A 15,925-nucleotide genomic window follows, 5' to 3' on the forward strand; every position below is an offset into this window, starting at 1 on the left:
GAAGTTGAACATCTAAAGAGAAATAATTAATGTTAATCTCTTTATCCACTATTCTTATTTCCCCAACTCTAAAACCCATATTTCCGTTTTCAAGTAAAATGTAGGCCCTCACATTGAGCCAATTCCCTGGATGGTTTGATTCAACCAGCTATTCTCTCTGAAGAATGGGAGGTGCCAGGATGGTATCGGTGCAGTCACTAAATATTAGATGTTCTGAACAGTGTTATGGGACTGGTATGGTTCCGGGACGATTGTTCCTCAGGCTGGCTCCTGCCTTCGTTGGGTATCCGGTTTGTTATTTTGCCTTTTCTCTTACCCACTCCTTAGTGCCAGCCTTCGTACCTGGGTTCCCCAGGAGGGGAGCATGTGCGTAGGAGAGTGCCAGTCTGCATTCACAAAGAAGAGGGCTTTGCCAACCTGAAGACACCAGCTCCTCCGACGGCGCCTTTGCCTAGCTGTGTGGCCTTGAGTGAATTACTAAACCTCACTCACTTTTTGCGTCTTCACCTGTAAAAATGCAGATAATAACTACCTCCCACAGTTTGGGGGAGAATTCAATACAACTGTGCTTGTAAAAACTCCTGGCTTTTCAGACAGACAAGGAAAATGTAGTAGATTTTTAACACATTTGCTTCCTACTTTCTTTCTTTCAAAACCCAACATAGCAAGAGAGACAAATGTTTTCTAATCCCAAAATGAAAACATATGTTAGAGGTCGGGTGCGGTGGCTCACGCCTGTCATCCCAGCACTGTAGGAGGCTGAGGCAGGCGGGTCACTTGGGGTCAGGAGTTCGAGACCAGCCTGGCCAACATGGCAAAACCCCATCTCTACTACAAATACAAAAATTAGTTGGGTGTGGTGGCCGGTGCCTGTAATCCCAGCTACTCCAGAGGCTGAGGCAGAAGAATCGCTTGAACCCCGGGAGGTGGAGGTTGCAGTGAGCCCCAGCCTGGGCAACAGAGTGAGACTCAATCTCAAAAAAAAAAAAACAAAAAAAAAAAAAAGAAAAAGAAAACAAAGAAAAGAAAACACATGCTCACACAGCAGCATGCAGATATAAACATAATCGCATGTCCTGGCTGGCCCAGTATCTTTTAATAATATACTTTATGCCTAACTCAGCAAGGGAGCCTTGGAGAGTGAATCAATTTCTCTTTATGATGTCCTTACCAAGGGAGTCTGTTGAAAATAGGTTAATAGATTTTCCCGAGTGTAACCAGAATGTGGAAACAAAAGTGGACTGTTACGAAGAAAAATGAAGATTAAAAATAGCCAGATTTCTACCTGCCTTCAGGATTTCAAACTTTATTAACCAAACCGTTTTCTTAATTGCGTACCTCATTAGAGGACTGTAGGAGTTATTTACAAAACACTTAGGTCTGTTTTTTAACACGGCGCGGATACGTCTGCAACATGCCTATGGGTGAGCACATTTTCACAGGATCTGCTGGTCACTTCAACAAGGAACGCATTTGTTCTCTTCTTTTCAAATGCAAATATCTGCAGCGGCTTCTTATGTGCTTCCCTCGTGGAGCACGGCTGCTCTCTCTTTGTTTATGCTAATGTAATAAACTGTCCCTAGGGAGTTCTGGCTAAACATAATATTAAATAGTCAGCAACACAATCAATTATTTTACCAGCAGGAATGGCTTGTTGACTTAATCTCTCTTTTAAAAACAGTCATTTCGAAAAAGGCATTTAATACCTTACTTATTTTGACAGCGTCAGGAAACTCCATTGTTAAACAGAAGCATGTTAAATCAAACAGCCCTACATAGAGGCAACAGCCAAGATATGTCAGCTGGATTGACTCTTACAGCAGAAAGCTGTAAAAACATTTTATAGGAGGGAAAACCTAGAACCGCCCTGGAAGCGACACTATGTGGACAAAAGCTCAACCCAGATGAATCAACGACAGAATCGGGCATTAAATACCCACTTTCATTTGAATGCACTATTGTTACAGGACAGGAGTACTTAGAAATTAAACACTAATGATGGGAAAGAGTATTAAGAATTAATGAATATAGGGAAAAGATTAAAAGCCAGAGATTCTGAACCAGTAAATGTATTGGTTGATTGATTTTGACAGGTGCCATTTAGTTTTAATGATTTCAAATAACACTTCATAGTAGGATACTAAAAATCCCGCTGTGTGGGGATGTGTGCATGGTAATAAATCTTGGCAATATGAGTTTCACTATAAGTTGTAGTGGCCATGGCCACATTTTCCTTAAGAGTAGGTTGTTCTTTAGATTTGTAGGTCAGTGAACTGAAACTACACAGGTCTCTCTACTCCTTGATTTAATTTCTTGATCATCATTACTTAGCTCATATTTAGAATACAATTTCTTTCTGAAGAGAGCACTGAGGACTTTATCTTCTGGATAATATTTCAAACCTTGGTCCTATTTTTTTGGGTGTGACTTCGATATGTCAGCTTTTTGCCTCAGTTTCCCAAGGATGCAAAATAAGGAGAAGAATTTCCTGGTGAAAGAAATAATTAACATCTGCAAAGAACTTTACGATCTCCTTATGAAAGAACTCTTCATGAGGGAAAATGTGATGTGTTATGCTGTATGAGATAAAAGAGAAATGACTGAAGATTTCAAACACTGTGGAAGTTATTGAAGAATAAAAAAAAAAAATGCCAGAGGGAGATAATTATCTTCAGAAAGACACATCACCAGACAAGCTATAATACAGTGATGGAAGAGAGATTAAAAGGAAATTCAATGAAGCCTTCGGGGATTTGGGTCCCATATCGTCAGCAAGACTCCTGGGGAACTTCTATTGTAAAACTCTAAATCAAATATGATCCAGAAGAGTGAATAAAATATCAGTAAATCGAAATCTAAGACGGCTAGCCAGGCGCGGTGGCTCACATCTGTAATTCCAGCACCTTGCGAACAATCCAGGCAAGAGGATCGCTTGAGCCCAGAAGTTCAAGACCAGCCTGGGCAACATGGTGAAACCCTGTCTCTACAAAAAAATACAAAATAGCCAGGTGTGGTGACGAATGACCATGGTCCCAGCTACTTAGGAAGCTGAGGTGGGAGGATCACTTGAGCCCAGGAGGTCGAGGCTGCAGTGAGCCATGATTGTGTCACTGCACACTAGCCTGGGAGACAGAACAAGACCCTGTCTCTATACAAAATAAATAAAAATAAATGTAAAACATTAAATATTAAGCTTCTAGCCATCTTCCCAAAACTTTTCATGGCTTCTGTTTTCTTTGGGTCTCTAATGCCTCTTGTACGTACCATAATTGGTGCTTAATTATTGATTCAGACACCTTTTTCCATCTTCCTTACAGATTTGAATGGCCAGACAATCGAGGAAGGTATGTCCAATTTCTCTCTCCATTGCTCTGTCCCTCTTTGGTAATAGATAGAAATTCTATCTTTTCACTTTACTCAGTGTGTGGGAACCACTCTTGCTCACAAGATGACTTGGTGTTTCATAAATACACAACCCACTCTATGCAGAAAGCATCAAACTTTCATCGAATATTGGGCAATATAATGTTTCATGTTGTCAAGGAATAACAGAAGCCAAAAGGTTCTTTCTGAAGAGGACCCCAAGAGCTCTGCTCCTGGGTGGGAATTCCAGCTCTACGGCTCCTGCCCCCGATGGTGTCAACAGATCCTCTTACGTAGACTTGCACAGCGACCCACTTGGGAGGCTCGTGTTCGAGTGGGTGCGTGTGGTCCAGGAAATGCCTCAGGCTTTCCACTTTTTTCCAGTAATGCTGGTCATTTTCTAGTTATAGGAAATTAGAAATTCTCAAATAATAAGTCACTTGAGCAAGAAAAAACATTCTTTTGAATAAATTCTGGATGAGGATCATTGATTTTAGAAACTTGAAAATCATGGCCACTTCAAGAGAGAAATATTGAAGGTGTGGTCGGGGCGACACATGCGTAGTCGGGGCGGCACACGCGTAGTGGGGGCGGCACAGGAGTAGTCGGGGCGGCACCTGCAGTCAGGGCGGCACATGCGTAGTGGGGGCTGCACAGGAGCAGTCGGGGCGGCACAGGAGCAGTCGGGGCGGCACCTGCAGTCGGGGCGGCACATGCGTAGTGGGGGCGGCACAGGCGTAGTCGGGGCGGCACCTGCAGTCGGGGCGGCACATGCGTAGTCGGGGCGGCACGTGCGTAGTTGCGGCGGCACATGCGTAGTCAGGGCGGCAATGTAAGTGGAAGTGCTGGGTACACACTAAGCTCAAAAAACACTGCACAGAGAGGAATGCGTTGCATGAGAGGGACCCATGCATACTGTTACATGGTATGGGCAAATCCAACAAGATTCTCTTATGCAATCTGAATATGAATTCAGGTTACCAAAGTTGGATCTCAACCACCATCACTAAAACTTCAGCCTTGATGCGAGCTAGCAAATATCACATTTTTCAGGCTGGGTGCTGTATACAATTGTGCTCTCTAAGCATACAGGGAGTTATGTCCATTTTTCAATCTGCTTTTAAGTATAAATTAATCATTAACCCCTCCAAAGGCATTAGAAGTGAGACCAACCCTGTTTAAAAACTCTCTAATTACTTTCTTTCCCATGGATGGAAATATGCATGTTTCTTCTTCCAAAAGGAAAAAAAAATGCTTCTAGTAAAAACCTGGCTGATTTGCAACTGTTTGGAACATCAATTGAGAAATTGAAATGATGGATAATCATAATGTAGGGCTGAGCTGGTGCATTTACCATTCATATTTTTTGAAGAGGATTACATTTTCAATACGGCAGTAATTATCATAACGTGGAGAAGACAGCCTAAAAAAGGGTTTTTTGTTTGTTTGGTTTTTTTTTTTTTTTTGCAGTTGCACTGGAGAATTGGCAGAAAAAAGTTGATGCTAGGAAAATTACCCTTACTAAGAAAATACATTTTCCCAAGAAATAGTGAGGGTCTGTGGGGATAAGCGTGGCTGGACATACATTAATTATGGACTTCAACTGGTTATGTGGAAACTGAAGTTATTCCCCATTTCTGTATCATTGTAATCCCCACTTAAACAGCCACACACATTATTAACACACATAATGATCAGTGTAAAACAACGTGTAAAACAATTTTGTGTTTGTCCTGTCCTAGTTTCCCATTTGGACTTTAATCTGGTCAGTATCAAGAATTCGCCATGTGGCTGCGGTGGCTCACGCCTGTAATCCCAGCACTTCGGGAGGCCGAGGCAGGTGGATCACCTGAGGTCAGGAGTTTGCGACCAGCCTGACCGACATGGCGAAACCCCATCTCTACTAACGATACAAAAATTAGCAAGGCATGGTGGCTTGCGCCTGTAGTCCCAGCTACTCAGAAGGCTGAGGCAGGGGCAATCGCTTGTACCCAGGAGGCAGAGGTTGCAGTGAGCTGAGATAGTGCCACAGCACTCCAGCCTGTGTGACAGAGCAAGACTCGGTTTCAAAAAAAAAAAAAATTAAAATTAAAAAATAATAAAACTAAAAAAGAATTGGCCATGTGAGCTTAGCTCCTTTACTTCACTCAATGTTTTCATCATTAAAGCAAGTAGGTTAAAATAGATAGTGTTTCTCAAACTTTCATGTGCATTTGAACCATCTGGGGATCTCGCTAAAATGTGGGCTTAAATTCAGGGGGTCTCTGGGGTGGGGTGCAAGAGTCTGCATGTCCACCCAGCTCCAAAGTTATGCTAATGATGCCAGACTGTGGGCCACAGTTTGGGTCATAATGGGAATTCACAAGTTTCCTTTCATCTCGATGTTTCTTTAGATGACACAGGGATTCTTGTTTTTGTCATCATGTTGTTTGAATTGTTCATGGAGTTTAGCTTACTCCTTCTCATCTTGCCTTCACTTATCACCCTGCAAAAGGCCCACCTTAGGTTTTGCTTTTAATTGTTTACAGTGTGTGTTTGGTATCTCTATCAGATGCTGGACACAGTTCATTTTGAATGAAAGCCACAAGCTTGGAAAATAATACATTCAGCTCACCCAAGTTGAAGGCCACAGACGGAGGCAATTATCCTATTGCCTCACGCTCCAGCCACATTCCCTGTGATACCTTTCCATGTTCTTTGAGTACTTGATTAGCAGCCATGAAATGAAAAATATTCACTGTGCTTCCTTTCTGTCACTTGGACTGTAGTGGTCGCCTGCAAATGAGGCAGCTCTTGAGTTTTCTTGTGAAAGAGTGTGGCCAGAGCAGGGCTGAGATTCAGAGCTCTCAGTTCCACTGGTGATGCGAGATCATTCTCTTAGGCACAACAATAGCCGTGTGTGCCTTATTAAAGAAGTGGGTCTATTTTTATCTATGTGCCATAAAACACTTTCAGATGCCTAGTTGAAAGGTACTGGGCTACTAACATATGACTAGGCTGCCTGGACCAGGGACCCAGCTTAGTTCTCTCTCCCATCGGATGATCTTGGGCAAATTACTAGGGTGGCGCAAAAGTAATTGCAGTTTTTGTAAAAAAAAGAAAAAAAAAAGGCAAAAACTGCAATTACTTTTGTACCAACCTAATGCTTATTCTCTCTGTGCCTTGGTTTCCTTATCTGTGAAAAAGGAACATTTTTCACAGGACTGTTAAGAAGATCAAATGGGTTAATTCCCGTCCATTTCTGAGAAGTATACTTAGCACACAGTGAGTGCAATACAGGCATTGGCTAATGTTACCATTCAAGATCCAACCATTAAATCTTGTTTCAGACCATATCACTTATTTTTCCATGCAACAAGCATACATTTCCTGCTTGCTGTATATAAGCTATTATTTAACAGTTACTTAAATCTTGATAAATTGTAAATATAAATTAAAATCTTATAACTCTTGTATTATATGTAAGCAGTGTGGAAGACATAAAATTGTGTTGCACCTCAAAAAATGTGCAGTCTGGCTGGATGCGGTGGCTCACAACTGTAATCCTAGCACTTTGGGAGGCTGAGGCAGGTGGATCACTTGAGGTCAAGAGTTCAAGACCAGCCTAGCCAACATGGTGAAACCCTGTCTCCACTAAAAATACAAAAATTAGCTGGGTGTGGTAGTGCATGCCTATAATCCCAGCTACTTGGGAAGTTGAGGCAGGAGGATTGCTTGAACCCAGGAGGCCGAGGTTGCAGTGATCAGAGATCACATCACTGCCCTCTAACCTGGGCAACAGAGCCAGACTCCAACTCAAAAAAAAAAAAAAGTGCAGTCTGCTAGGCGCCATGGCTCATGACTGTAATACCAGGACTTTGGGAGGCCAAGGCAGGTAGATCACCTGAGGTCAGGAGTTTGAGACCAACCTGGCCAACATCAAACCCCGTCTCTACTAAAAATTCAAAAAATTAGCAAGGCATGGTAGCTCGCGCCTATAATCCCAGCTACTCGGGAGGCTAGGCAAGAGAATTGCTTGAACCCGGGAGGTGGAGGTTGCAGTGAGCAAGATGGCACCACTGCACTCCAGCCTGGGCAACAGAGTGAGACCCTGTCTCTTAAAAAGAAAATTGTAGTCTTATGGGGGAGAAAAATATGCACTTAAATATATGTAATGTAATAATAATAAAGAAGGGCTATTACCTACTAAGGAGTTGGGTAACACGTTTGGTATTTCTTGCCCACTGCTCTATTGCAAAACAGAAAAAATCCAAGTCTTCATATTATTGTTTCAGTCCTTCCATTTTATTTAACACCTAAAGACATAATTTTAATATTGCAGAAATTATTTTTTCAAAATGGAGCTACCATTATTGTTTTTCTGATTATAAAAGCAATATATGGATAAGCATAAACTATCTCAGGAAGATTAGGGAAGGCAGAAGTAACAGTGATTACCTTCTGGAAGGCGCTACAGGAAGAGGGAGCCTTAATTAATATTGCTTCCTCTTTTGTATGCTTCCAATTTTGTACCATATGCAAGTATTGTCTACTAAAAATAAATATTTTTTAATTAACAGAGGTATGTTTGTTATAAGACACATGGTATGAAAGTTATAAAGTAGAAAGTGATATTACTTATACTACTACCACATACTGAGCGTTTTCACATCTGTGTTTCCAGGCATATATAAATGCATTTTTTACAAAGACAAGATCATGATATGCGAAATGTTTTAAAAATGCTTTTCAGGTCAAAAAATATAAATCTACCACATCATTTGTAATGATGCCCATATTATGTTCTATTGTGTGTGTGTAACTTAGTTGATTTTATCAACTCTGTCTAGGTGAGTATTTTCAACAGTTCTGTGATGAACACCTTTATTCATGCATATTTATGTAATTGTCTTGTTATTTTCTTAGACAATTCTTACAGAAGTTCAATATCTGGGCAATGGATATGCATATAAAATTGAGATTTTAAAAAGGCATAGAATGATTAAAGAAGTGAGTCATTTCTCCCCAGGTGTCCCTCCATGGAACAGAGGTGCATTGTGGTCTATATGTAGGAGCTAAAGGGATAATATCTCTTGTCTCCCATAGCTGGAAGGGATGAGGGTTGTTACCTCCAGCATCATCTTTAGAGTGCCAGGTAGGAACATGGTGGAAGGGATGAGATTGGGTCTTGGAGATAAACTACAGTTGATGTACCTGGTTGAATTTCATTTTTGTTTCTCTTCTTTCCCAAAGGAAATCCCTTACTACACCCTTGACGCAGCTTGAGTTATTTCTGAGAATGGACTCATGTGCTGCTAATGTTGATATCGTAGTTTATGTTTTCCTTAATAGCAAGGGGGTAGGTAGAATTGGAAGAGGATCAGAATAGCTTTGTAGATCTCTGAGCCTGGATGACACTATGCATCTAAGTAGGAGAGTGAAATAGAAATTATTAGATTTATAAGGCCTACTGACAACTTTGGTTTTTTTCTGTGTCTTTTTTAATACAAAGAAACGGAGTGCAAGAGGTTCAATCCGTCATTCAAGTTTATAGCCGATGAAAGGCTGAACAGGATGCAGAATGCAAACCTAAATTGTGGTTCAGTATCCTGAATGACACCACATAAGCCCAATTGTGTAGAATTATTGTACATGATCATGGAGAATTACTAAAGACTAGACATTAACTAGCAGAATTTACATTATTACATTTTACTAATCAATGTAGTAGTCATCTTTAGTGTATTCAATGCTCCTGTTTCTCTCTACTTGCAATGACCTATAAAATAAGAGAAGGAACATGGCCTGCATTTCAGCCATATTGAGATGTAAATCAAGATACTTACATCTGAGTTGGATGGGAAGCTGGTTTCTTGCTATTTACATTGGTCAGTTTTTCATTTAGGATCTTGCTTTGCTGAACGGGGCAACAAGTGAAAGTTGAATGTCTCCTGCTGCTGAGCCCTGGTCTTCTCAGAGAGCAGAGTTACTGGGAAGGTTTGAGCTGACATCCGGCAGTGACCCTTAACTCCTGGAGGTTCCTGCCTGTGTCAGTCCTAATGGGTTTCACTGGGTTTTTAAAGGATCCACTCTATATAAGTGCAGGTTTATAAATGTGGCATTATAATCACAGGACTATTAAGGTAATTGAGGCAAGACTTAGATCATGCCTGCAATCTACTTGGAAATCTATTTTTAAAATTTGAGAGCAAAAAGTCCTTCAAAACATTTTTTTTTTTTTTTTCTTTTTTGGAAGCATAGAAACTTCAAGGGAAAAAGGAAGACAATTTGCAACTCTGGCCTCAAATCCTTTTTGGAACCATGGCAAGGATCAAACAAATGAGGTTATTTTTTCATAAGGCAAAGTGTTTCACTGCAAGACATCTCTCTGTTTCTCCCATGCTTGTGTACAAGAGCCTTCCTAAACAACAATGCACATCCTCGCCTCTCACTCAAGTGTTCTGAAGGCGTGTTGCACTTGAATACGTTCCTGCTTTGTGTACAAATGCAGATTATATGAAATCTATCATTAATCAAAACATTCATATCAGCCTTATTCAGAGACAGGCTTTGTGTTTGTGGCACTTCTTTCCTCTTTTATTCAACAAATATTTACTAAGTATCTACTGCGAGGCAGATCATGTTCTAATGGTTGGGGATACAGCTATACAGAAGATACGGTACTGTTGTAGTAGGAGAGACAGAACTCATAAGGAAAAAGCAACATGATACTGGTGATGATAAGTATCAGTCAGAAAAATAGAGCAGGGTATAGGGCCGTGGGGGATGCAGAGTTTGCAAATATAGAGTGATCAGAGAAGCTGAAACCTGGAGGGGATAGAGGAACAAGCAAGCCAACATCTTGAGCAAAAGTATCCCAGGCACAGAAGGCAGCAGATGCAGGGGCTCTGAGAAAGGAGCACAGCCCTCCTGTGCAAGGAACAGCATTAGACCTCGACTGGAGTGGCCCCAGCAGCGCCCGGACGCAAGTTTACTAGACAAAGCAGCTGGAGAGGAAGCGGACAGCAGAAGCAAACAGGCTGTGCCCAGGACTTCAGCTCCACCTCCAGTCGGGTGGGAAACCGCTGCAGCGTTTTGAGCCGGGACTGGTGTGATCTGACTCACTTTCTGAGAGCTCACACTTTTGCCTCTGTGTCGTGAACCAAGGGTAGGATGTGAGAGTGGACTCAGGGAGCCCAGTGAGGAGGTGTCTGCCATGAGCTCATCCGAGTCTGGGGGTGCTTGATGACTTGGGCGAGAGGGGAGCAGTGCTCAAAAGGTAAAAACTCAACAATTCTGCGCGTGTTTGAAGGTGGAGCCCAAAGCAGCCAGCAGCATCTGTTGAATAAGGCACCAGCATCTGCCGAAACAAGACTAGAATGCACTACGAAAAACAGGAAACTGTCAGGAATTGTTACTAAAGTACAGTTATCACTGGTGTGGCCGTTTATAAATAGACTGGTCAATAAAAAAGAAAAGATACCTGTCTTTAGTGACTGATAATAAAAGAATATGGTATAACATACTGTGAAGAAATATCAGAGCAGAAAATTGGGATGGAGTGGGCCCCTGACCATATTGGGGTTCACCCCCTCAATCCAGCAACATTAAGAGTATTGAACATGGTTCGTGTTGGGATGGCTCTTTGAAGCTGGCAAAGCTGTAAAGTTGGCCATGAGAACGACTTTGAGATCTTTCCTTCTACGCCCAGGGTTCTCCAGTTTGAGAGTCTCCAGGCAAGCCCCAGCATCCCCCAGATTCTTATGTCACTAAAATTACCTTGATGAAAATAGCCTTCTTATTCAAAGCATCTGCAGCTCACCCCTGCAGCTTCTCCCCAGCAGGATGTCTCCTCCTATTCCAGAATGACAAAACTCAAAGTAAATAAACCCAGGAGTGCAAACAATGGATTTGTGGAGCACATCACTCACTCGGAAGCTACATAAACAACCATTGCTTTCAAAAAACAAAATCTTCATCGTCCGTTTTGGTCCAAGAAGCTAAGAAAGTGGTGGAACTGTAATGACTTTCATACCATCTTTCCAAAAATGTGCACATGATATTATCACTCTCATTTACAGAAAGGGAGAAGGAGACATATCGCCACGTAGTTTTCCTTCAGGTCAGTGCCAAAGCCAGGACCTAATTCTGCAAACATTCATGGAGCTCATTCTATGTACCAATGACTGTGGTATATAGAACTCAGGTTCTAATTTTCAGACATGTATTTTTTCACTACTAAAAAATTGCTAAACATTTTTTCTTAGTTGGCAAAAGGAAAGCAAGAAAAAAAACACCTGGTATTTTTTTAAACTGGAAAATATTGGCTCATTCAACATGGTTTATACTATTTAGAGGCAAGAGAAAAAGAGATGGAGATATTTCTGTCTGAAATAATTTCCTGGCTTTCCAAATTTTCCTTTCTTTATCCTCCTCCTCCCCCTCCTCCTTTTCTTCTGCTTCTTCTCCTTCTCCTCCTTCTTTTCTTTAGAAGCTAAAGGCATGCCAACAAAAGACTCAGGAGAAATGCCAGCCATACCTTAAATTTCTGTAGCTCTGTACTTCCTAAGAGACCAAAGTGGTTGGAAACAAGAGAACACATACAAAAGCAAACCGTGTCTAGCACGATGATTGGAATAAAGCAGTAATAAGTTGCAATGACCCCAGTGATAGCATTGTCTTACAACATGCCCCAGGTAGGAGGAAGGCACCAAGGTAACCATCATTATCCGTGTCACTTTTCCTGGGGACTATCTTTGACAAAAATAGATTAAGATGTTTCTCCAAATTCACATGAATCAAGATTCAGTTTGGGTTTTGAGACTTTTTGCTAGACTCTTCCATTTCTGAATTCCCAGTTAGCCTGTTCCTATGGGCTAGAATTGGAAACTTATTTTATTATTAAAGGGAGTGCAAAAAAATGTTTTTGAGCACCCAACTCAATGCTCTGCTCTGGTCAGTGGGCATATTGCACCCTCCTAATTCCTCTCAATCCTATAAAGTAAGAGGTTATTTCTTTTCTTTCTTTCTTTCTTTCTTTTTTTTTTTTTTTTTTTGAGATGGAGTCTTACTCTGTCGCCCAGGCTGGAGTGTAGTGGCATGATCTCGACTCACTGCAACCTCTGCCTCCCAGATTCACGTGATTCTCCTGCCTCAGCCCCCCAAGTAGCTGGGATTACAGGTGCATGCCACCATGCGTGGGTAATTTTTGTACTTTTAGTAGAGACGGGGTTTCATTATGCTGGCCAGGCTGGTCTTGAACTCCCAACCTAGTGATCTGCCTGCTTTGGCCTCCCAAAGTGCTGGGATTACAGGCGTGAGCCACCACACCCAGCCAGTAAGTGGTAATTATCTCCATTTCACAGATGGCCAATCTGAGGGTCAGATAAATTCATTGACTTGCACATAATTTATTTAAGGAAATCATGGGATTTGAATCCAGGTCTCTTCATTCTTTATTCTTTTGTTCACTACTCTGGTCTGCAGTATTATTCTGTTACTACTCATTTCATGGGAATTTTTTTTTTTTTTTGAGACGGAGTCTCGCTCTGTTGCCCAGGATGGAGTGCAGTGGCCGGATCTTAGCTCACTGCAAGCTCTGCCTCCCGAGTTTATGCCATTCTCCTTCCTCAGCCTCCCGAGTAGCTGAGACTACAGGCGCCCACCACCTCGCCTGGCTAGTTTTTTGTAATTTTTAGTAGAGACAGGGTTTCACCGTGTTAGCCAGGATGGTCTCGATTTCCTGACCTCGTGATCCGCCTGTCTCGGCCTCCCAAAGTGCTGGAATTACAGACTTGAGCCACCGTGCCCGGCCAGGAATTTTTTTTTAAGAGATGGGGATCTTGCTGTGTCACCCAGGCCTAGTGCAGTGGCACAGTCACAGCTCACCGAAGCCTCGAACTCTGAGGCTCAAGTGATCCTCCTGCCTCAGCTTCCCAGGTAGCTGGGATTACAGATACAAGCCACCATGCCTGGCTTCATGTGAATTTATAACAATTTGTTTAGGAATGTGCTATCAGTCCCATTGTCTGCTTTTCAAATTGGTCTTTAAAATTAGCTGTCCTTTTAGGGTTTGACAAAGATTAAGTTTCACGAAAGTAATAAAGCATTGGTATATGTGAAGGCTTTGTTTTCAATGAATACAGTATAACTCAAGGCCTTTTAATATCTTATGAATCAGCTGCTAGCTACATTCTGGTTTGGAATATTTTATTTGCATTGTCAGGAAGATGTAACTATTGACTAATAAAACAAAGAGAATAGAAAAAACCAGAAAGGAAGGCTGAAAGAGGAATTAGAGGAATTACAGAGGGTGCAAGTCCATGGAAATGTAGAAAACAAATTTGGGATATGATCTGATTTATCATCAATATAGAATTATTGGATGTGTATTGAAGAGTATTATAAGCTTGTACTAAAATGCTATGAACGATGTGTATTTTAAACAGGTGATAGATGAGTAGATGGGGAGATGGAGGAGGTCGTACTTCTGAAGCCTCCGTTAAGTGCCAATCTCCCTCTCTGAAACAGAAATTTAGTCTTTATAATATTTTGGTGGGTAGGGTAGGGGTAGGTTTTCTTAGTCCTTTTTTTTAAGCTGAGAAAACTGAAGGGGGTAAGGAAGAGAAAGAGATGGGGAAAGAGAGAGAGAGAGAGGAAAGAAATGAAACTAATAATGGCAGAACTGGGATCTAAGTCCAAGATCATCTGTCTTCCATGTACAGACTCCCTCCATTCTAACATGCTGCCTCATGGTGCATCCAACAGAACCATGGGGGTTTCCAAAGGCCTCTGGTGAATTTGTAAACAGAAAATAATCACTGGATTTTAGTAGTGCCTAAGGGTAGCCCAAACTTCAATCAACACAAATGATTTTGACTCTTAAATAACATGAACATGAGAACATATATGTGCCATGTAATGTGATGCAGTGGTCTTAGACCTTTTTGGCACCAGGTACCAGTTTCGCAGAAGACAATTTTTCCATGGATGGGTGGTGGGGGATGGTTTCGGGATGATTCAAGAGCATTACGTTTATTGTGCCCTTTATTTTTATTACTATTACATTGTAATATATAATGAAATAATTATACAACTCACCATGATGTAGAATCAGTGGGAGCTGTAAGCTTGTTTTCCTGCAACTAAACAGTCCCATCTGGGAGTGATGGGAGACAGTGACACCCTAATTGTGTTGTTTATGTTCAGCCTACTCTGTAATCTCACTTTGATAGCTATCACTGCAGAAAACCCTGCTTCCCAAAGATAGGGGGTTGTAGATGGAAGCAGGCTCTTCAATGTTTTTGTGGCAATCTGAGGATATTCCACCTTGAGTTTAACCCAGAACGTATGGAGATTTGAAGTTGTCTCAAGCATACTTATAAGGCCACCAGATGCAGTTGTACGATTGAAGTATATCAACTAACCTGCCACTGTAAAGCCTGCCACCAGATGACGCTTAATTGTCACTTGCCACTCACTGATAGGGTTTTGATATGAGTCTGCAAGCAGTTGATTTATTACAGTCTCTGTGCAGTCGGACCTCTCTACTAATGTTAATCTGTATTTGCAGCTGCTCCCAGTGCTAGCATCACCACATCAGCTCCATCTCAGATCATCAGGCATTAGATTCTTGTAAAGGAGCACACAACTTAGATCCTTGGCATGTACAGTTCACAATAGGGTTTGTGCTCCTATGAGAATCCAATGCTGTCGCTGATCTGACAGGAGGTGGAGCTGAGGCGGTAAAGGGAGAATGGGGAGTGACCGTAAGTGCTGATAAAGCTTCGCTTGCTCAATGGACTCCTGACGTAATGGCTCGGCTACTCTCTACCTGGTTATGTCAAAAAGCTACTTAATTCCTCCAGCTCGTGGTTTCCTCATCCGCAAAGTGGGTGTGACGACAGTAACTATCTCATGGGATTCAATGAGGTTAAATTACAACAAATGAACATCAGCACTTGGTACAGAGCCTGGCATGTAGTGTCGTATTGTTGTTGCTGTTATCACATTCCAAATATCCTCGTCACTTTTTATTCTCAAACTTAGTTCCATTCAGGCCACAGTCACAATTCCTTCTATTTTCAACCCATTTAAAAAAAATTAGCATTGGCATTGCTCATGAGCTTGCCCTGGCCCTCCTTTTCATTTTAGCCTTTTCTTCTGTTGCTAAATGATCCACGTTCCTTCAATCTTCCATCCCATACATTATCCTCAGTCTCTGGCATCTCTACTCTCATAAATCGTGGGAATGGAGTTTATGGATAATGTGCCCAGGCTCTGGAGTCAGATTGACTTAAGGTTTGGGCTCCAACACTTACTAGTCATGTATCTACAACCAGCTGGCTTAATCACTCTCAGCCCCTTCCTCAGTTTCTTTGTCTATAAAGTGGGGACAGTAACACTGCCTACTATACAGGCTTGCTGTGGGGTTAAATGAGGTAGGATACATAAGGCCCTTGGAAGAGGGCTTGGCACCGAGTATGTGCTCAGTCAATGTTAACTGTTGTAATTAATTCCCTGACTTAAGGAAGTGTGTCTTTAGCAAGTGGACTCTATTGTTGTGCTCAGATGCATTTGTATA

The sequence above is a fragment of the Trachypithecus francoisi genome, unplaced genomic scaffold (assembly GCF_009764315.1).
Source record: "Trachypithecus francoisi isolate TF-2019V2 unplaced genomic scaffold, Tfra_2.0 Lachesis_group9, whole genome shotgun sequence".
NCBI lineage: Eukaryota > Metazoa > Chordata > Mammalia > Primates > Cercopithecidae > Trachypithecus > Trachypithecus francoisi.